General features: G+C 38.6%; 28 non-coding genes across 28 annotated transcripts; 15 read left to right on the forward strand and 13 right to left on the reverse strand.

The window, feature by feature from the left end:
- Window positions 1–1,942: 1,942 nt before the first annotated feature.
- Window positions 1,943–2,025, reverse strand: Trnal-uaa. The gene has a single exon. It is a non-coding gene; the product is annotated as a tRNA-Leu (tRNA).
- Window positions 2,026–2,553: 528 nt separating this feature from the next.
- Trnar-acg lies at window positions 2,554–2,626 on the forward strand. Its single transcript has one exon. It is a non-coding gene; the product is annotated as a tRNA-Arg (tRNA).
- A 185-nt stretch (window positions 2,627–2,811) lies between these two features.
- Trnal-uaa lies at window positions 2,812–2,894 on the reverse strand. Its single transcript has one exon. It is a non-coding gene; the product is annotated as a tRNA-Leu (tRNA).
- Window positions 2,895–3,422: 528 nt separating this feature from the next.
- Window positions 3,423–3,495, forward strand: Trnar-acg. The gene has a single exon. It is a non-coding gene; the product is annotated as a tRNA-Arg (tRNA).
- A 186-nt stretch (window positions 3,496–3,681) lies between these two features.
- Window positions 3,682–3,764, reverse strand: Trnal-uaa. The gene has a single exon. It is a non-coding gene; the product is annotated as a tRNA-Leu (tRNA).
- A 530-nt stretch (window positions 3,765–4,294) lies between these two features.
- On the forward strand, window positions 4,295–4,367 carry Trnar-acg. The gene has a single exon. It is a non-coding gene; the product is annotated as a tRNA-Arg (tRNA).
- Window positions 4,368–4,552: 185 nt separating this feature from the next.
- Window positions 4,553–4,635, reverse strand: Trnal-uaa. The gene has a single exon. It is a non-coding gene; the product is annotated as a tRNA-Leu (tRNA).
- A 526-nt stretch (window positions 4,636–5,161) lies between these two features.
- Trnar-acg lies at window positions 5,162–5,234 on the forward strand. The gene has a single exon. It is a non-coding gene; the product is annotated as a tRNA-Arg (tRNA).
- A 187-nt stretch (window positions 5,235–5,421) lies between these two features.
- Trnal-uaa lies at window positions 5,422–5,504 on the reverse strand. The gene has a single exon. It is a non-coding gene; the product is annotated as a tRNA-Leu (tRNA).
- A 995-nt stretch (window positions 5,505–6,499) lies between these two features.
- Trnar-acg lies at window positions 6,500–6,572 on the forward strand. The gene has a single exon. It is a non-coding gene; the product is annotated as a tRNA-Arg (tRNA).
- Window positions 6,573–6,761: 189 nt separating this feature from the next.
- On the reverse strand, window positions 6,762–6,844 carry Trnal-uaa. Its single transcript has one exon. It is a non-coding gene; the product is annotated as a tRNA-Leu (tRNA).
- A 988-nt stretch (window positions 6,845–7,832) lies between these two features.
- Trnar-acg lies at window positions 7,833–7,905 on the forward strand. The gene has a single exon. It is a non-coding gene; the product is annotated as a tRNA-Arg (tRNA).
- Window positions 7,906–8,090: 185 nt separating this feature from the next.
- On the reverse strand, window positions 8,091–8,173 carry Trnal-uaa. The gene has a single exon. It is a non-coding gene; the product is annotated as a tRNA-Leu (tRNA).
- Window positions 8,174–8,701: 528 nt separating this feature from the next.
- Window positions 8,702–8,774, forward strand: Trnar-acg. The gene has a single exon. It is a non-coding gene; the product is annotated as a tRNA-Arg (tRNA).
- A 187-nt stretch (window positions 8,775–8,961) lies between these two features.
- On the reverse strand, window positions 8,962–9,044 carry Trnal-uaa. The gene has a single exon. It is a non-coding gene; the product is annotated as a tRNA-Leu (tRNA).
- Window positions 9,045–10,036: 992 nt separating this feature from the next.
- Trnar-acg lies at window positions 10,037–10,109 on the forward strand. The gene has a single exon. It is a non-coding gene; the product is annotated as a tRNA-Arg (tRNA).
- A 185-nt stretch (window positions 10,110–10,294) lies between these two features.
- Trnal-uaa lies at window positions 10,295–10,377 on the reverse strand. Its single transcript has one exon. It is a non-coding gene; the product is annotated as a tRNA-Leu (tRNA).
- Window positions 10,378–10,905: 528 nt separating this feature from the next.
- Window positions 10,906–10,978, forward strand: Trnar-acg. Its single transcript has one exon. It is a non-coding gene; the product is annotated as a tRNA-Arg (tRNA).
- A 1,028-nt stretch (window positions 10,979–12,006) lies between these two features.
- Window positions 12,007–12,079, forward strand: Trnar-acg. Its single transcript has one exon. It is a non-coding gene; the product is annotated as a tRNA-Arg (tRNA).
- Window positions 12,080–17,292: 5,213 nt separating this feature from the next.
- Trnar-acg lies at window positions 17,293–17,365 on the forward strand. The gene has a single exon. It is a non-coding gene; the product is annotated as a tRNA-Arg (tRNA).
- A 185-nt stretch (window positions 17,366–17,550) lies between these two features.
- On the reverse strand, window positions 17,551–17,633 carry Trnal-uaa. Its single transcript has one exon. It is a non-coding gene; the product is annotated as a tRNA-Leu (tRNA).
- A 523-nt stretch (window positions 17,634–18,156) lies between these two features.
- On the forward strand, window positions 18,157–18,229 carry Trnar-acg. Its single transcript has one exon. It is a non-coding gene; the product is annotated as a tRNA-Arg (tRNA).
- A 185-nt stretch (window positions 18,230–18,414) lies between these two features.
- On the reverse strand, window positions 18,415–18,496 carry Trnal-uaa. The gene has a single exon. It is a non-coding gene; the product is annotated as a tRNA-Leu (tRNA).
- Window positions 18,497–19,025: 529 nt separating this feature from the next.
- Window positions 19,026–19,098, forward strand: Trnar-acg. The gene has a single exon. It is a non-coding gene; the product is annotated as a tRNA-Arg (tRNA).
- A 188-nt stretch (window positions 19,099–19,286) lies between these two features.
- Window positions 19,287–19,369, reverse strand: Trnal-uaa. Its single transcript has one exon. It is a non-coding gene; the product is annotated as a tRNA-Leu (tRNA).
- Window positions 19,370–19,893: 524 nt separating this feature from the next.
- Trnar-acg lies at window positions 19,894–19,966 on the forward strand. The gene has a single exon. It is a non-coding gene; the product is annotated as a tRNA-Arg (tRNA).
- Window positions 19,967–20,150: 184 nt separating this feature from the next.
- Window positions 20,151–20,233, reverse strand: Trnal-uaa. Its single transcript has one exon. It is a non-coding gene; the product is annotated as a tRNA-Leu (tRNA).
- A 523-nt stretch (window positions 20,234–20,756) lies between these two features.
- Trnar-acg lies at window positions 20,757–20,829 on the forward strand. The gene has a single exon. It is a non-coding gene; the product is annotated as a tRNA-Arg (tRNA).
- Window positions 20,830–20,860: the final 31 nt, after the last annotated feature.

Here is a 20,860-nt window from a genome sequence, read left to right on the forward strand (position 1 = left end):
TCGCAGCGTAAATTATTTTGCAGTTTGTATTATTCACCTTTTTCTTCTTTGCTTTTTTTGCAAGAAAAATATATTGCACATTTTTTAAGTTTATATTTAAGGTTATCCCACCATATCAATGTTTCTTCTTCATAAAGTGGACATAATAAACTTTCATTGATAATGCTTATCACCCTCAGCCGAAATTCAGTGTTCTGAAGCAACTGATTATTGAAAACCCATAATCCAGCACCTTTCTCTGCATGAGAGAAATCTAAATTAAGGCATGTGATATTATGATCTCTTTAAGTTGAATATTTTATATATGTATTCATTACATGAGGAATTAGGGATCTTGAAATCAAAATGAAATCAATACGAGACTGTTTCATTTCACCTTTGACAATTTGCTGTCGTGTGAATTCTCTCTTATCAGGATTTCTGTGTCTCCATATATCACATAGGCTTTTGCACCGTATGATGTTTTGTAATATATTACTACTTTTTATATTAAAGGATTTCATATTAGCTGCTCTATCCATTAATACATCTGTAATCTCATTATAATCTCCAGCTGCTATCACATTATCTCCTGATAAATATGTAACTAATAAGTCATAAAACACGATTCTCTCAGTTGCATTATTTGGTGCATAAACATTTACACATGAATACAGAACGTTATCATTTTTAAAAGTCACTTTTAAAAGTCTACCAGTGTTGTCACAACTGTGAAAGTTTACTTTGCTTGGAAACCGTGACGAGAAGAGTATTGCCACTCCCTTCCTTTTTTCATTGGGCCAATTATTGAAAACATTTTCCCTTGCCACAGATGTTTATAGTGTTTTACGAAATCGTCATCCCAGAAGGTGTCCTGAAGAAAACAAATATCAGCATGTGAATTTTTCACAGTTGTGAAAACATGATGAACTTTAGAAACATCTCTCAGACCATTCACATCCCTGACATGATTACCACCATGACAATTAAGGTGTAATAGAGGTGATACATTGTTAATCTTTGTATTCACATTCAAAGTCATTAACGTCATGTTTTTTACCATCAACTTTACCTCTAGCCTTGACCTTTCTCATTTGCTTCTTGCTCATTCCATTCCCCCCATTTACTGTTTTTTTCCTCTTTCTTTCCTCATTCATACCTTGTATTTTTTAAATTTTGGTATTCTGCTTACCCTTGGCTGGAGATGGTTTGTGATCAGTGTTCTCCTCGCCAATAACTTCTTTCTCTCCCTTTCCTTCTTCTTCATTCTCACTTTAACTCCCACCCTTCTCATTCTCACTTTCCACATTCATTCTCTCTGGTACAACATCATCAGGTTCAGTGACAGATCCACTATCCGTTTTGTCGTTTACTTTGCTGTTGGTTTTAGTAGGGCCTGACAAAGACCAGTCATTTTCATAATTGGCTGCCTCCCCTTCAATCGGTTCCATACATAAACTATATGGATCCACATACACACTGTCTTCAATTGTCTCATCTTCTGAAACAGATGTATGTCTAGTTTGTTCTGTGACTGGTTCTTCATTCCTGTTTATGTCACATTTGCATTGTCTCATAAAATGTTTGCAAGTGTCACAACGTCGTTTTCGTGGACAAGCTCGTGCAATGTGTCCCTTTTCATGGCAAACACGGCACTCCACGAACTGACATTCAGCCATGACATGGTCTGTTTTAAAACACAAGTTGCACGTTTTAACTTGTCCATTACGAATGACCCTGAAATGTTGAGGTCCATCACACGTGTCAAATTTCACACTGTATGGAAGCGACTTTAATCCCAAAGAAAATTTAACTCTGACATACCTAGTTCCATCTGTGATTTTCCTCTCAATAGCAGTCCCATTTTTTCTGCATTCAAAAAATCTCAAGTGGATGGTTTCACTGAGAAAATGAGTTGAAATCACATTTCATGTCAATAATTACACATTAAAAATACTGAAGTTAGCACGGGTGGGGTTCGAACCCACGCGGACATACGTCCATTGGATCTTAAGTCCAACGCCTTAACCACTCGGCCACCGTGCTGATGTCTTTCAAAGTGAAAACGTCGAGCTGTGTGTCGGGCAATTGCTAATGCATAGACATACGCCCATGAGCCAAGAATATGTGTTATATGTAACTTACCCATTTGCAAGCTATTTCTCGAGGTACCATGTTGTCCTTAAACTCGTTTGTACCCTACCCTGACTTGAATTTAGACCTACAATTAGTGCTATCAACTGCTGCTTTTATAAAAAAAAACAATCATGTATTTGCTTGCACATTGTTATCATTGTTGTCGTGTTTGACAAGTGATAAGACGTCTGGCCACTGTTAAGAAGATGCCAACATGGAATCCTGGCACGCTAGAACCTATGTTTTGTTGTTTTGTTATGGAATGTCATCGTCAAAATGAACTGACCTTTGTCAATACAAACATGTTTTGGCAACACATAGCACTTGCAGCGTGCAAGAATAAAAACAAATGAGAGATTAATGCCATGCAGGAGACCAGACAATGTATTGTAAAAAGAGCACAGGGTAAAAGCCCAAATAGAAGCCCCTACTTCCAGTGGGCGTGTGGCGCAACGGATAACGCGTCTGACTACGGATCAGAAGATTCCAGGTACGAATCCTGGCACGCTCGAAATATTCTTTTGGACATTTTCTTTTTGAAAAATAACTAAAACGATAATCATGTTTCGAGGAAGAATATGTCAATAGCAGTCCCATTTTTTCTGCATTCAAAAAATCTCAAGTGGATGGTTTCACTGAGAAAATGAGTTGAAATCACATTTCATGTCGATAATTACACATTAAAAATACTGAAGTTAGCACGGGTGGGGTTGGAACCCACGCGGCCATACGTCCATTGGATCTTAAGTCCAACGCCTTAACCACTCGGCCACCGTGCTGATGTCTTTCAAAGTGAAAACGTCGAGCTGTGTGTCGGGTAATTGCTAATGCATAGACATACGCCCATGAGCCAAGAATATGTGTTATATGTAACTTACCCATTTGCAAGCTATTTCTCGAGGTACCATATTGTCCTTAAACTCGTTTGTACCCTACCCTGACTTGAATTTAGACCTACAATTAGTGCTATCAACTGCTGCTTTTATAAAAAAAAAACAATCATGTATTTGCATGCACATTGTTATCATTGTTGTCGTGTTTGACAAGTGATAAGACGTCTGACCACTGTTAAGAAGATGCCAACATGGAATCCTGGCACGCTAGAACCTATGTTTTGTTGTTTTGTTATGGAATGTCATCGTCAAAATGAACTGACCTTTGTCAATGCAAACCTGTTTTGGCAACACATAGCACTTGCAGCGTGCAAGAATAAAACAAATGAGAGATTAATGCCATGCAGGAGACCAGACAATGTATTGTAAAAAGAGCACAGGGTAAAAGCCCAAATAGAAGCCCCTACTTCCAGTGGGCGTGTGGCGCAACGGATAACGCGTCTGACTACGGATCAGAAGATTCCAGGTTCGAATCCTGGCACGCTCGAAATATTCTTTTGAATATTTTTTTTTTGAAAAATAACTAAAACGATAATCATGTTTCGAGGAAGAATATGTCAATAGCAGTCCCATTTTTTCTGCATTCAAAAAATCTCAAGTGGATGGTTTCACTGAGAAAATTAGTTGAAATCAACATTTCATGTCAATAATTACACATTAAAAATACTGAAGTTAGCACGGGTGGGGTTCGAACCCACGCGGACATACGTCCATTGGATCTTAAGTCCAACGCCTTAACCACTCGGCCAACGTGCTGACGTCTTTCAAAGTGAAAACGTCGAGCTGTGTGTCGGGTAATTGCTAATGCATAGACATACGCCCATGAGCCAAGAATATGTGTTATATGTAACTTACCCATTTGCAAGCTATTTCTCGAGGTACCATGTTGTCCTTAAACTCGTTTGTACCCTACCCTGACTTGAATTTAGACCTACAATTAGTGCTATCAACTGCTGCTTTTATAAAAAAAAAAACAATCATGTATTTGCATGCACATTGTTATCATTGTTGTCGTGTTTGACAAGGGATAAGACGTCTGACCACTGTTAAGAAGATGCCAACATGGAATCCTGGCACGCTAGAACCTATGTTTTGTTGTTTTGTTATGGAATGTCATCGTCAAAATGAACTGACCTTTGTCAATGCAAACATGTTTTGGCAACACATAGCACTTGCAGCGTGCAAGAATAAACACAAATGAGAGATTAATGCCATGCAGGAGACCAGACAATGTATTGTAAAAAGAGCACAGGGTAAAAGCCCAAATAGAAGCCCCTACTTCCAGTGGGCGTGTGGCGCAACGGATAACGCGTCTGACTACGGATCAGAAGATTCCAGGTTCGAATCCTGGCACGCTCGAAATATTCTTTTGGACATTTTGTTTTGAAAAATAACTAAAACGATAATCATGTTTCGAGGAAGAATATGTCAATAGCAGTCCCATTTTTTCTGCATTCAAAAAATCTCAAGTGGATGGTTTCACTGAGAAAATTAGTTGAAATGAACATTTCATGTCAATAATTGCACATTAAAAATACTGAAGATAGCACGGATGGGGTTCGAACCCACGCGGACATACGTCCATTGGATCTTAAGTCCAACGCCTTAACCACTCGGCCACCGTGCTGACGTCTTTCAAAGTGAAAACGTCGAGCTGTGTCGGGTAATTGCTAATGCATAGACATACGTCCATGAGCCAAGAATATGTGTTATATGTAACTTACCCATTTGCAAGCTATTTCTCGAGGTACCATGTTGTCCTTAAACTCGTTTGTACCCTACCCTGACTTGGATTTAGACCTACAATTAGTGCTATCAACTGCTGCTTTCATAAAAAAAAACAATCATGTATTTGCATGCACATTGTTATCATTGTTGTCGTGTTTGACAAGTGATAAGACGTCTGACCACTGTTAAGAAGATGCCAACATGGAATCCTGGCACGCTAGAACCTATGTTTTGTTGTTTTGTTATGGAATGTCATGATCAAAACGAACTGACCTTTGTCAATGCAAACCTGTTTTGGCAACACATAGCACTTGCAGCGTGCAAGAATAAAAACAAATGAGAGATTAATGCCATGCAGGAGACCAGACAATGTATTGCAAAAAGAGCACAAGGTAAAAGCCCAAATAGAAGTCCCTACTTCCAGTGGGCGTGTGGCGCAACGGATAACGCGTCTGACTACGGATCAGAAGATTCCAGGTTCGAATCCTGGCACGCTCGAAATATTCTTTTGGACATTTTTTTTTTTGAAAAATAACTAAAACGATAATCATGTTTCGAGGAAGAATATGTCAATAGCAGTCCCATTTTTTCTGCATTCAAAAATCTCAAGTGGATGGTTTCAATTGAGAAAATTAGTTGAAATCAACATTTCATGTCGATAATTACACATTAAAAATACTGAAGATAGCACGGGTGGGGTTCGAACCCACGCGGACATACGTCCATTGGATCTTAAGTCCAACGCCTTAACCACTCGGCCACCGTGCTGATGTCTTTCAAAGTGAAAACGTGGAGCTGTGCGTCGGGTAATTGCTAATGCATAGACATACGCCCATGAGCCAAGAATATGTGTTATATGTAACTTACCCATTTGGAAGCTATTTCTCGAGGTACCATGTTGTCCTTAAACTCGTTTGTACCCTACCCTGACTTGAATTTAGACCTACAATTAGTGCTATCAACTGCTGCTTTTATAAAAAAAAATTTAAAAAGGGCGCTGGTATAGCCTAGTGGTTAAAGCGTTGACTCGTCACGCCGAAGACACGGGTTCGATTCCCCACATGGGCACAATGTGTTAAGCCCATTTCTGGTGTCCCCCGCCATGATATTGCTGGAATATTGCAAAAAGTGGCGTAAAACTAAACTCACTCAGTCAGTCAGTTTTATAAAAAAAAACAATCATGTATTTGCATTGGATCTTAAGTCCAACGCCTTAACCACTCGGCCACCGTGCTGATGTCTTTCAAAGTGAAAACATCGAGCTGTGTGTCGGGTAATTGCTAATGCATAGACATACGCCCATGAGCCAAGAATATGTGTTATATGTAACTTACCCATTTGCAAGCTATTTCTCGAGGTACCATGTTGTCCTTAAACTCGTTTGTACCCTACCCTGACTTGAATTTAGACCTACAATTAGTGCTATCAACTGCTGCTTTTATAAAAAAAAACAATCATGTATTTGCATGCACATTGTTATCATTGTTGTCGTGTTTGACAAGTGATAAGACGTCTGACCACTGTTAAGAATATGCCAACATGGAATCCTGGCACGCTAGAACCTATGTTTTGTTGATTTGTTATGGAATGTCATCGTCAAAATGAACTGACCTTTGTCAATGCAAACCTGTTTTGGCAACACATAGCACTTGCAGCGTGCAAGAATAAAAACAAATGAGAGATAAATGCCATGCAGGAGACCAGACAATGTATTGTAAAAAGAGCACAGGGTAAAAGCCCAAATAGAAGCCCCTACTTCCAGTGGGCGTGTGGCGCAACGGATAACGCGTCTGACTACGGATCAGAAGATTCCAGGTTCGAATCCTGGCACGCTCGAAATATTCTTTTGGACATTTTTTTTTTTTTGAAAAATAACTAAAACGATAATCATGTTTCGAGGAAGAATATGTCAATAGCAGTCCCATTTTTTCTGCATTCAAAAAATCTCAAGTGGATGGTTTCACTGAGAAAATTAGTTGAAATCAACATTTCATGTCGATAATTACACATTAAAAATACTGAAGATAGCACGGGTGGGGTTCGAACCCACGCGGACATACGTCCATTGGATCTTAAGTCCAACGCCTTAACCACTCGGCCACCGTGCTGATGTCTTTCAAAGTGAAAACGTGGAGCTGTGCGTCGGGTAATTGCTAATGCATAGACATACGCCCATGAGCCAAGAATATGTGTTATATGTAACTTACCCATTTGGAAGCTATTTCTCGAGGTACCATGTTGTCCTTAAACTCGTTTGTACCCTACCCTGACTTGAATTTAGACCTACAATTAGTGCTATCAACTGCTGCTTTTATAAAAAAAAATTTTAAAAGGGCGCTGGTATAGCCTAGTGGTTAAAGCGTTGACTCGTCACGCCGAAGACACGGGTTCGATTCCCCACATGGGCACAATGTGTTAAGCCCATTTCTGGTGTCCCCCGCCATGATATTGCTGGAATATTGCAAAAGTGGCGTAAAACTAAACTCACTCAGTCAGTCAGTTTTATAAAAACAATCATGTATTTGCATTGGATCTTAAGTCCAACGCCTTAACCACTCGGCCACCGTGCTGATGTCTTTCAAAGTGAAAACATCGAGCTGTGTGTCGGTAATTGCTAATGCATAGACATACGCCCATGAGCCAAGAATATGTGTTATATGTAACTTACCCATTTGCAAGCTATTTCTCGAGGTACCATGTTGTCCTTAAACTCGTTTGTACCCTACCCTGACTTGAATTTAGACCTACAATTAGTGCTATCAACTGCTGCTTTTATAAAAAAAACAATCATGTATTTGCATGCACATTGTTATCATTGTTGTCGTGTTTGACAAGTGATAAGACGTCTGACCACTGTTAAGAATATGCCAACATGGAATCCTGGCACGCTAGAACCTATGTTTTGTTGATTTGTTATGGAATGTCATCGTCAAAATGAACTGACCTTTGTCAATGCAAACCTGTTTTGGCAACACATAGCACTTGCAGCGTGCAAGAATAAAAACAAATGAGAGATAAATGCCATGCAGGAGACCAGACAATGTATTGTAAAAAGAGCACAGGGTAAAAGCCCAAATAGAAGCCCCTACTTCCAGTGGGCGTGTGGCGCAACGGATAACGCGTCTGACTACGGATCAGAAGATTCCAGGTTCGAATCCTGGCACGCTCGAAATATTCTTTTGGACATTTTTTTTTGAAAAATAACTAAAACGATAATCATGTTTCGAGGAAGAATATGTCAATAGCAGTCCCATTTTTTCTGCATTCAAAAAATCTCAAGTGGATGGTTTCACTGAGAAAATTAGTTGAAATCAACATTTCATGTCGATAATTACACATTAAAAATACTGAAGATAGCACGGGTGGGGTTCGAACCCACGCGGACATACGTCCATTGGATCTTAAGTCCAACGCCTTAACCACTCGGCCACCGTGCTGATGTCTTTCAAAGTGAAAACGTGGAGCTGTGTGTCGGGTAATTGCTAATGCATAGACATACCGCCATGAGCCAAGAATACGTCTTATATGTAACTTACCCATTTGCAAGTTATTTCTCGAGGTACCATGTTGTCCTTAAACTCGTTTCTACCCTTCCCTGACTTGAATTTAGACCTACAATTAGTGCTATCAACTGCTGCTTTTATTAGAAAAAACAATTATGTATTTGCATGCACATTGTTATCATTGTTGTCGTGTTTGACAAGTGATAAGACGTCTGGCCACTGTTAAGAAGATGCCAACATGGAATCCTGGCACGCTAGAACCTATGTTTTGGCGTTTTGTTATGGAATGTCATCGTCAAAATGAACTGACCTTTGTCAATGCAAACATGTTTTGGCAACACATAGCACTTGCAGCGTGCAAGAATAAACACAAATGAGAGATTAATGCCATGCAGGAGACCAGACAGTGTATTGTAAAAAGAGCACAGGGTAAAAGCCCAAATAGAAGCCCCTACTTCCAGTGGGCGTGTGGCGCAACGGATAACGCGTCTGACTACGGATCAGAAGATTCCAGGTTCGAATCCTGGCACGCTCGAAATATTCTTTTGGACATTTTTTTTTTTGAAAAATAACTAAAACGATAATCATGTTTCGAGGAAGAATATGTCAATAGCAGTCCCATTTTTACTGCATTCAAAAAATCTCAAGTGGATGGTTTCACTGAGAAAATTAGTTGAAATGAACATTTCATGTCGATAATTACACATTAAAAATACTGAAGATAGCACGGGTGGGGTTCGAACCCACGCGGACATACGTCCATTGGATCTTAAGTCCAACGCCTTAACCACTCGGCCACCGTGCTGATGTCTTTCAAAGTGAAAACGTCGAGCTGTGTGTCGGGTAATTGCTAATGCATAGACATACGCCCATGAGCCAAGAATATGTGTTATATGTAACTTACCCATTTGGAAGCTATTTCTCGAGGTACCATGTTGTCCTTAAACTCGTTTGTACCCTACCCTGACTTGAATTTAGACCTACAATTAGTGCTATCAACTGCTGCTTTTATAAAAAAATTTAAAAAGGGCGCTGGTATAGCCTAGTGGTTAAAGCGTTGACTCGTCACGCCGAAGACACGGGTTCGATTCCCCACATGGGCACAATGTGTTAAGCCCATTTCTGGTGTCCCCCGCCATGATATTGCTGGAATATTGCAAAAAGTGGCGTAAAACTAAACTCACTCAGTCAGTCAGTTTTATAAAAAAAACCAATCATGTATTTGCATTGGATCTTAAGTCCAACGCCTTAACCACTCGGCCACCGTGCTGACGTCTTTCAAAGTGAAAACGTCGAGCTGTGTCGGGTAATTGCTAATGCATAGACATACGCCCATGAGCCAAGAATATGTGTTATATGTAACTTACCCATTTGCAAGCTATTTCTCGAGGTACCATGTTGTCCTTAAACTCGTTTGTACCCTACCCTGACTTGAATTTAGACCTACAGTTAGTGCTATCAACTGCTGCTTTTATAAAATAAACCAATTATGTATTTGCATGCACATTGTTATCATTGTTGTCGTGTTTGACAAGTGATAAGACGTCTGACCACTGTTAAGAAGATGCCAACATGGAATCCTGGCACGCTAGAACCTATGTTTTGTTGTTTTGTTATGGAATGTCATCGTCAAAATGAACTGACCTTTGTCAATGCAAACCTGTTTTGGCAACACATAGCACTTGCAGCGTGCAAGAATAAAACAAATGAGAGAGATTAATGCCATGCAGGAGACCAGAAAATGTATTGTAAAAAGAGCACAGGGTAAAAGCCCAAATAGAAGCCCCTACTTCCAGTGGGCGTGTGGCGCAACGGATAACGCGTCTGACTACGGATCAGAAGATTCCAGGTTCGAATCCTGGCACGCTCGAAATATTCTTTTGGACATTTTATTTTGAAAAATAACTAAAACGATAATCATGTTTCGAGGAAGAATATGTCAATAGCAGTCCCATTTCTTCTGCATTCAAAAAATCTCAAGTGGATGGTTTCACTGAGAAAATTAGTTGAAATGAACATTTCATGTCAATAATTACACATTAAAAATACTGAAGTTAGCACGGGTGGGGTTCGAACCCACGCGGACATACGTCCATTGGATCTTAAGTCCAACGCCTTAACCACTCGGCCACCGTGCTGATGTCTTTCAAAGTGAAAACGTGGAGCTGTGTGTCGGGTAATTGCTAATGCATAGACATACCGCCATGAGCCAAGAATACGTCTTATATGTAACTTACCCATTTGCAAGCTATTTCTCGAGGTACCATGTTGTCCTTAAACTCGTTTCTACCCTTCCCTGACTTGAATTTAGACCTACAATTAGTGCTATCAACTGCTGCTTTTATTAGAAAAAACAATTATGTATTTGCATGCACATTGTTATCATTGTTGTCGTGTTTGACAAGTGATAAGACGTCTGGCCACTGTTAAGAAGATGCCAACATGGAATCCTGGCACGCTAGAACCTATGTTTTGGCGTTTTGTTATGGAATGTCATCGTCAAAATGAACTGACCTTTGTCAATGCAAACATGTTTTGGCAACACATAGCACTTGCAGCGTGCAAGAATAAAAACAAATGAGAGATTAATGCCATGCAGGAGACCAGACAGTGTATTGTAAAAAGAGCACAGGGTAAAAGCCCAAATAGAAGCCCCTACTTCCAGTGGGCGTGTGGCGCAACGGATAACGCGTCTGACTACGGATCAGAAGATTCCAGGTTCGAATCCTGGCACGCTCGAGATATTCTTTTGGACATTTTTTTTTTTTGAAAAATAACTAAAACGATAATCATGTTTCGAGGAAGAATATGTCAATAGCAGTCCCATTTTTTCTGCATTCAAAAAATCTCAAGTGGATGGTTTCACTGAGAAAATTAGTTGAAATGAACATTTCATGTCAATAATTACACATTAAAAATACTGAAGTTAGCACGGGTGGGGTTCGAACCCACGCGGACATACGTCCATTGGATCTTAAGTCCAACGCCTTTTTTTCCTTTTTTCTTTAAAACATTTATTCACATGATGAGATTGTTACAGATGCAGACAGTGCTGACACTACCACCCAAAATTTAAAAGAGTTATCACAGAGTTTAGGTGGCAGCGACTAACAGTTCATTTCTAAAGGCAGGAAAGATATTCAATAGTTTTGTACAGTTTCATAACAATATGCATTTGTGACTATACAACACATTTCAAGTGAAAACAGTTTTACTCCTTAGAAATATATACTTAAGGGTGAAAAGCATCTTAATGTAACGGATCGTTTAGAACAACCTCATTTCCGTTCAACTCCATGTATGTGTTGGTCATAATGTATTTTTGAATGAAGATGTGTGATTGATTTACTTTCGAATATTTAAACAGCAAATATCTAAAATGGCGCCTTATCATAGTCTTGAATAATGCCCTCACATCAAATGAGATGGTGTTGTGACTTGTCATTATAACTCTACTTTTAAATACAGACAGACGAAATATTGACAATACAATATCTATGAATCGTTTACATGATAATTTCTTTTCTGGTAGGAATCCGAACAATAATCAGAGTGACAGTTGTCCAAAGGTAAACCCTGAATCATGGCACACATCTGTCAACATTTCAATTACTATTGTTTGCAAGGAAGATAACTCTTTGCAATAGATGAAGAGATGTAAAATGTCTTCTGTTTCACTTAGACACACTGAAGGGCAAACATCTGTGTTTGACAGTCCAATTTTCGAGAGTTTTTCATATGTAAAGACAATATTATGAGCAATTCTTGGGCGTGTGGCGCAACGGATAACGCGTCTGACTACGGATCAGAAGATTCCAGGTTCGAATCCTGGCACGCTCGAAATATTCTTTTGGACATTTTATTTTGAAAAATAACTAAAACGATAATCATGTTTCGAGGAAGAATATGTCAATAGCAGTCCCATTTTTGCTGCATTCAAAAAATCTCAAGTGGATGGTTTCACTGAGAAAATTAGTTGAAATGAACATTTCATGTCAATAATTACACATTAAAAATACTGAAGTTAGCACGGGTGGGGTTCGAACCCACGCGGACATACGTCCATTGGATCTTAAGTCCAACGCCTTTTTTTCCTTTTTTCTTTAAAACATTTATTCACATGATGAGATTGTTACAGATGCAGACAGTGCTGACACTACCACCCAAAATTTAAAAGAGTTATCACAGAGTTTAGGTGGCAGCGACTAACAGTTCATTTCTAAAGGCAGGAAAGATATTCAATAGTTTTGTACAGTTTTATAACAATATGCATTTATGACTATACAACACATTTCAAGTGAAAACAGTTTTACTCCTTAGAAATATATACTTAACGGTGAAAAGCATCTTAATGTAACGGATCGTTTAGAACAACCTCATTTCCGTTCAACTCCATGTATGTGTTGGTCATAATGTATTTTTGAATGAAGATGTGTGATTGATTTACTTTCGAATATTTAAACAGCAAATATCTAAAATGGCGCCTTATCATAGTCTTGAATTATGCCCTCACATCAAATGAGATGGTGTTGTGACTTGTCATTATAACTCTCCTTTTAAATACAGACAGACGATATATTGACAATACAATATCTATGAATGGTTTACATGATAATTTCTTTTCTGGTAGGAATCCGAACAGTAACCAGAGTGACAGCTGTCCAAAGGTAAACCCTGAATCATGGCACACATCTGTCAACATTTCAATTACTATTGTTTGCAAGGAAGATAACTCTTTGCAATAGATGAAGAGATGTAAAATGTCTTCTGTTTCACTTAGACACACTGGGCAAACATCTGTGTTTGACAGTCCAATTTTCGAGAGTTTTTCATATGTAAAGACAATATTATGAGCAATTTTGAAATCTAACTCTACAGAATCTGATGATTTATCTGTTTGCCATACATTTAGCCAAATATCTTTCCAATTAATATCTAAGGCAATGTTATCCCACCAGCAGATAGCTACTGGTTCCTTGAAATATTTTTTCCTGAAAATTTCATAACAATATTTAGCTGTAAATACTTCAACAGATACATCCTGTTCAGCAATTGTGCAGATAATGTCCCTTGAGGGAAGTTTTTGCCAACAACAGATAAAATGATCCTTTTCCACTCTGACGGAAGCGCATATAAAATAATCCTATAACATTGTTGTATTGTACTTGTGTCTATCTCAGGTAAGGTGTCATGGACTATTTTCTCAATAATTTGTTCAGACATGAATTTGGGAATGACTTCCAAGCAAATATGTTTAATACAAATAATCCCACTTGAAATGAACGATTGAAACATGAGAGTTTTTCCATTAAATGTAATCAGTGGATTTTTAAACAGTGGTTGATTCATTATATCCATTATATTGCGAAGTAATGGTCTTTTCCTTCATTAATTTCATTCCATGCAGCGAAAAGCTCAGCATAAAAAGGGCTTATATTCTGTAAGTAAGACTTATCATATTCAAGAGATAAGGCATGAACTCCCAAGTTCATTGTCAGGAGATGAGACATAAAATATTCCATGGTTTGTTTCCAAATACAGCTGAGCTGGCTATTGACGAAAGCTCTCAACAAATTTAGCCTCAATGCATATTTTTTTAAACGTAAGCTTGGAAGATTTAAACCTCCATCAACACAAACACCAATGCAAGTATCAAATGCTATTTTGGCAGTCTTATTGTGCCACAAAAACTTCCTAAACATCTGAGCAAATTTATTTTCAACCCACTGTGGAACAGGTATTACAGTAAACATATACCACAAGCGAGAGCTCATAAGTACATTTATTACAATGGCTCTGCCTTGTAAAGTCAGTTGTCTTCGAAGCCAAGAATTTAATAGCATTTGTATTTTTAGTATTTTCTTTTCCCAATTTAGTGTTTCACACAGTGTTTTATCCGTACCAAAGTAAATGCCTAGTATTTCTATACAATCTCTCTTAACTTTAACCGGGAGTTGGATTAAAAAATCACGAAACCTATTTTTGCCCAATAACAAAATTTCAGATTTTTCAACGTTGATTTTGGCACCCGTTGCCTGACAATATAGGTTGACTGTGCGAAAAGATTCAGCAGCACAGCTCACATTTGAGACAGTGATTGTGGTGTCATCAGCATGTTGATAGATTAAAGATGAAATGTTTTTATTTTGATACCTTGAATGAGAGGGTTGTGTTTTATCAACAAATTTAATGGTTCTGATATAAGAACAAATAACATCGAGCTCATCGGATCTCCTGCCTTACTCCACGTGATAATTTGAAATATGGACTTAAATGTCCATTACACTTGACAGAACTTTTAATGTCTGTATATAAAATTTTTTTACCCAAGTTATAAAATGATCCCCAAAATTGAATTTCTGTAAAATATCTAACATGTAACTGTGTGAAACTCTGTCAAAAGCTTTCTCTTGATCTATTTTGATCAAAAACGCATCCTCATCTTCATGATCAACAATATCAACTATATCTCTCAAAGAATGTAAATTGTGCGCAATGTCTCTCCCAGGTACACAACATGTTTGTTCAGGGAGATAATATCTGACAATACAGACTTTAGTCTTAATGACAATGTGCGTGATATTAATTTACAATCAACATTAATTAGTGAAATAGGTCTGTAACATTTTATATCCTTTTTTATCACCTTTTTTTATAGAACAAACTAATGACGCTAGCTTTCATAGAACGAGATAATTCCTTCTCTTCAAAAATACTCTTAGTGACATGATGAAAAAGAGGACATAAAATCTCCCAAAACCTCAGGTAAAATTCAACAGTCAGACCATCAGGACCTGGAGTTTTGTTACGTTTCATTCCTTTCAGTGCATCTGTCATTTGTTCTACAGAAATAGGAAGATCACAATATTCTTTCTGTTCATCATTGATAGATTTGTGTATCATATTTACAACTTCCTGTTCCTTATAATAATCAAGTGCTTCATTTGTGTATAACTTTTCATAGAAAGATTGTGCAGCGTTTACAATGTCTTCCGTCGTTCGCAACAATGTTCCATCTTCAGCAATGAGCTCTTTGATCGAGTTAGCTTGTTGCTTGGATTTTTCCAAATTCAAAAAATATGAAGTGCATCGATCTGACTCAAGAGTCAATTGTGCTTTTGATCTTAAAATAGCACCCTTGCAAGTAATATTGTCATAATCTTCCATTTTCTTTTCTAAATCACACAGTTGTGTAGATTCATAACCAGGTATAGTAGCTAATTTGTGATATTCATTTCGAAGTTTATTTTGAGTTTTGTAATAATCAGTCTTTGCCAACTTACTTCGTTTACTAGAATAATATTTTGAGAACTTTTTCATTTGATATTTCAAGTTGTCCCACCAGATGAGTGGTTCTGTTTCAAAAAGTGGACAAGTTTGAGCTTCCTCAACAATGCTATGAATTTTATAAAAAAATATACCATCTTCCAAAAGCTCATTATTAAAATCCAAATTCCAGGACCTCTTTCAATATCACTCAAATCAAGTTTAAGTGACACAATGTTGTGATCACTTATCTTGCAGTATTTAATATAACAATTTATGGTATTGTTTAAAAGGTGTCTAGACAAAAGAAAAAAATCAATTCTGGATTGTTTTAAAACACCATTTACACTTTGGATTCTGGAGAATTCCTTTTTATCATAATTTTTGTGTCTCCAAACGTCAACCATGCTATGCTGTTGAATGATAGAAGTCAGAGCATCACTGCTTTTAAGATGAAATGTTTTGTTGTTTATGCCCTTGTCCAACGTAATGATGACATACTTTCACCTGATCATTATGGGGAACTCTGAAGAAGTCAAATCCTCCATGCGTTTTAAATTTAATGCTGTATGGAAGACTATGAATTCCTGTGGGAAACTTTACCTGTGTGTACCTGGTTCCATCTTCCCAGTTAGTACCAGGTATTTTTCGTCTGCGGATGGTGTCAACTTCATATACTCCAAACGAATGTAGAACTTCCGTTATTTCTCCATCTGTTGTGTAGTTGGGCAAGTTCATGAATGACACAACAACTTTGTCATTTACTAAAGGTGTGATATCATACACCTCATTGTTGACAATTAGCCCATCACCCAGTGATTTTACGAGCGAATTCTCCGCTAAGGTAATTTCATAATAATTGTGTCTTGGTGTGCAACAATAAACAGTGTTGTCCCCCAATTCAAGTTCAAGAGCATTGCATACGTCAAACGCTTTCGGGCGAACATGACTCCCAAACTGCACTCGAATAACGTTCTCTTTCTGATAGACACGAGGTCGGCCATTTTCCTTGTTTACCTGACTAGGGGGTGGCCTTTGCCCCCCAGCCTGGTGGCTCATAGTCTACTTTTTCAATAAACAAACGTTTCCGACTAACCATAAACCATAATGTACCATTTGTTCAAGAGATGAGACAAGAATCTTCACAACCGATGAAGTACTTACTGAAAATATCAGAGCACTGCAAATCACCGTGTTCACACCACCTCACCAAGGGAGGTAACCAAGTCCAACGCCTTAACCACTCGGCCACCGTGCTGATGTCTTTCAAAGTGAAAACGTGGAGCTGTGTGTCGGGTAATTGCTAATGCATAGACATACGCCCATGAGCCAAGAATATGTGTTATATGTAACTTACCCATTTGCAAGCTATATCTCGAGGTACCATGTTGTCCTTAAACTCGTTTGTACCCTACCCTGACTGGATTTTAGATCTACAATTAGTGCTATCAACTGCTGCTTTTATGAAAAAAAAAAAAATCATGTATTTGCATGCACATTGTTATCATTGTTGTCGTGTTTGACAAGGGATAAGACGTCTGACCACTGTTACAAAGATGGCAACATGGAATCCTGGCACGCTAGAACCTATGTTTTGGCGTTTTGTTATGGAATGTCATCGTCAAAATGAACTGACCTTTGTCAATGCAAACATGTTTTGGCAACACATAGCACTTGCAGCGTGCAAGAATAAAACACAAATGAGAGATTAATGCCATGCAGGAGACCAGACAATGTATTGTAAAAGAGCACAGGGTAAAGCCCAAATAGAAGCCCCTACTTCCAGTGGGCGTGTGGCGCAACGGATAACGCGTCTGACTACGGATCAGAAGATTCCAGGTTCGAATCCTGGCACGCTCGAAATATTCTTTTGGACATTTTGTTTTGAAAAATAACTAAAACGATAATCATGTTTCGAGGAAGAATATGTCAATAGCAGTCCCATTTTTAATGCATTCAAAAAATCTCAAGTGGATGGTTTCACTGAGAAAATAAGTTGAAATCAACATTTCATGTCAATAATTACACATTAAAAATACTGAAGTTAGCACAGGTGGGGTTCGAACCCACGCGGACATACGTCCATTGGATCTTAAGTCCAACGCCTTAACCACTCGGCCACCGTGCTGATGTCTTTCAAAGTGAAAACGTGGAGCTGTGTGTCGGGTAATTGCTAATGCATAGACATACGCCCATGAGCCAAGAATATGTGTTATATGTAACTTACCCATTTGCAAGCTATATCTCGAGGTACCATGTTGTCCTTAAACTCGTTTGTACCCTACCCTGACTGGATTTTAGATCTACAATTAGTGCTATCAACTGCTGCTTTTATAAAAAAAATCATGTATTTGCATGCACATTGTTATCATTGTTGTCGTGTTTGACAAGGGATAAGACGTCTGGCCACTGTTAAGAAGATGCCAACCTGGAATCCTGGCACGCTAGAACCTATGTTTTGTTGTTTTGTTATGGAATGTCATCGTCAAAATGAACTGACCTTTGTCAATGCAAACATGTTTTGGCAACACATAGCACTTGCAGCGTGCAAGAATAAACACAAATGAGAGATTAATGCCATGCAGGAGACCAGACAATGTATTGTAAAAGAGCACAGGGTAAAAGCCCAAATAGAAGCCCCTACTTCCAGTGGGCGTGTGGCGCAACGGATAACGCGTCTGACTACGGATCAGAAGATTCCAGGTTCGAATCCTGGCACGCTCGAAATATTCTTTTGGACATTTTGTTTTGAAAAATAACTAAAACGATAATCATGTTTCGAGGAAGAATATGTCAATAGCAGTCCCATTTTTAATGCATTGAAAAAATCTCAAGTGGATGGTTTCACTGAGAAAATAAGTTGAAATCAACATTTCATGTCAATAATTACACATTAAAAATACTGAAGTTAGCACGGGTGGGGTTCGAACCCACGCGGACATACGTCCATTGATCTTAAGTCCAACGCCTTAACCACTCGGCCACCGTGCTGATGTCTTTCAAAGTGAAAACGTGGAGCTGTGTGTCGGGTAATTGCTAATGCATAGACATACGCCCATGAGCCAAGAATATGTGTTATATGTAACTTACCCATTTGCAAGCTATATCTCGAGGTACCATGTTGTCCTTAAACTCGTTTGTACCCTACCCTGACTGGATTTTAGATCTACAATTAGTGCTATCAACTGCTGCTTTTATAAAAACAACAAAATCATGTATTTGCATGCACTTTGTTATCATTGTTGTCGTGTTTGACAAGGCATAAGACGTCTGGCCACTGTTAAGAAGATGCCAACCTGGAATCCTGGCACGCTAGAACCTATGTTTTGTTGTTTTGTTATGGAATGTCATCGTCAAAATGAACTGACCTTTGTCAATGCAAACATGTTTTGGCAACACATAGCACTTGCAGCGTGCAAGAATAAACACAAATGAGAGATTAATGCCATGCAGGAGACCAGACAATGTATTGTAAAAAGAGCACAGGGTAAAAGCCCAAATAGAAGCCCCTACTTCCAGTGGGCGTGTGGCGCAACGGATAACGCGTCTGACTACGGATCAGAAGATTCCAGGTTCGAATCCTGGCACGCTCGAAATATTCTTTTGGACATTTTGTTTTGAAAAATAACTAAAACGATAATCATGTTTCGAGGAAGAGAATATGTCAATAGCAGTCCCATTTTTAATGCATTCAAAAAAATCTCAAGTGGATGGTTTCACTGAGAAAATAAGTTGAAATCAACATTTCATGTCAATAATTACACATTAAAAATACTGAAGTTAGCACGGGTGGGGTTCGAACCCACGCGGACATACGTCCATTGGATCTTAAGTCCAACGCCTTAACCACTCGGCCACCGTGCTGATGTCTTTCAAAGTGAAAACGTGGAGCTGTGTGTCGGGTAATTGCTAATGCATAGACATACGCCCATGAGCCAAGAATATGTGTTATATGTAACTTACCCATTTGCAAGCTATATCTCGAGGTACCATGTTGTCCTTAAACTCGTTTGTACCCTACCCTGACTGGATTTTAGATCTACAATTAGTGCTATCAACTGCTGCTTTTATAAAAAAAATCATGTATTTGCATGCACATTGTTATCATTGTTGTCGTGTTTGACAAGGCATAAGACGTCTGGCCACTGTTACGAAGATGCCAACCTGGAATCCTGGCACGCTAGAACCTATGTTTTGTTGTTTTGTTATGGAATGTCATCGTCAAAATGAACTGACCTTTGTCAATGCAAACATGTTTTGGCAACACATAGCACTTGCAGCGTGCAAGAATAAACACAAATGAGAGATTAATGCCATGCAGGAGACCAGACAATGTATTGTAAAAAGAGCACAGGGTAAAAGCCCAAATAGAAGCCCCTACTTCCAGTGGGCGTGTGGCGCAACGGATAACGCGTCTGACTACGGATCAGAAGATTCCAGGTTCGAATCCTGGCACGCTCGAAATATTCTTTTGGACATTTTGTTTTGAAAAATAACTAAAACGATAATCATGTTTCGAGGAAGAATATGTCAATAGCAGTCCCATTTTTAATGCATTGAAAAATCTCAAGTGGATGGTTTCACTGAGAAAATAAGTTGAAATCAACATTTCATGTCAATAATTACACATTAAAAATACTGAAGTTAGCACGGGTGGGGTTCGAACCCACGCGGACATACGTCCATTGGATCTTAAGTCCAACGCCTTAACCACTCGGCCACCGTGCTGATGTCTTTCAAAGTGAAAACGTGGAGCTGTGTGTCGGGTAATTGCTAATGCATAGACATACGCCCATGAGCCAAGAATATGTGTTATATGTAACTTACCCATTTGCAAGCTATATCTCGAGGTACCATGTTGTCCTTAAACTCGTTTGTACCCTACCCTGACTGGATTTTAGACCTACAATTAGTGCTATCAACTGCTGCTTTTTATAAAAAAATCATGTATTTGCATGCACTTTGTTATCATTGTTGTCGTGTTTGACAAGGGATAAGACGTCTGGCCACTGTTACAAAGATGGCAACATGGAATCCTGGCACGCTAGAACCTATGTTTTGTTGTTTTGTTATGGAATGTCATCGTCAAAATGAACTGACCTTTGTCAATGCAAACATGTTTTGGCAACACATAGCACTTGCAGCGTGCAGAATAAACACAAATGAGAGATTAATGCCATGCAGGAGACCAGACAATGTATTGTAAAAAGAGCACAGGGTAAAAGCCCAAATAGAAGCCCCTACTTCCAGTGGGCGTGTGGCGCAACGGATAACGCGTCTGACTACGGATCAGAAGATTCCAGGTTCGAATCCTGGCACGCTCGAAATATTCTTTTGGACATTTTGTTTTTGAAA

This window comes from Haliotis rubra, unplaced genomic scaffold (genome assembly GCF_003918875.1).
Source record: "Haliotis rubra isolate DU_JTF1 unplaced genomic scaffold, ASM391887v1 Scf1488, whole genome shotgun sequence".
NCBI lineage: Eukaryota > Metazoa > Mollusca > Gastropoda > Lepetellida > Haliotidae > Haliotis > Haliotis rubra.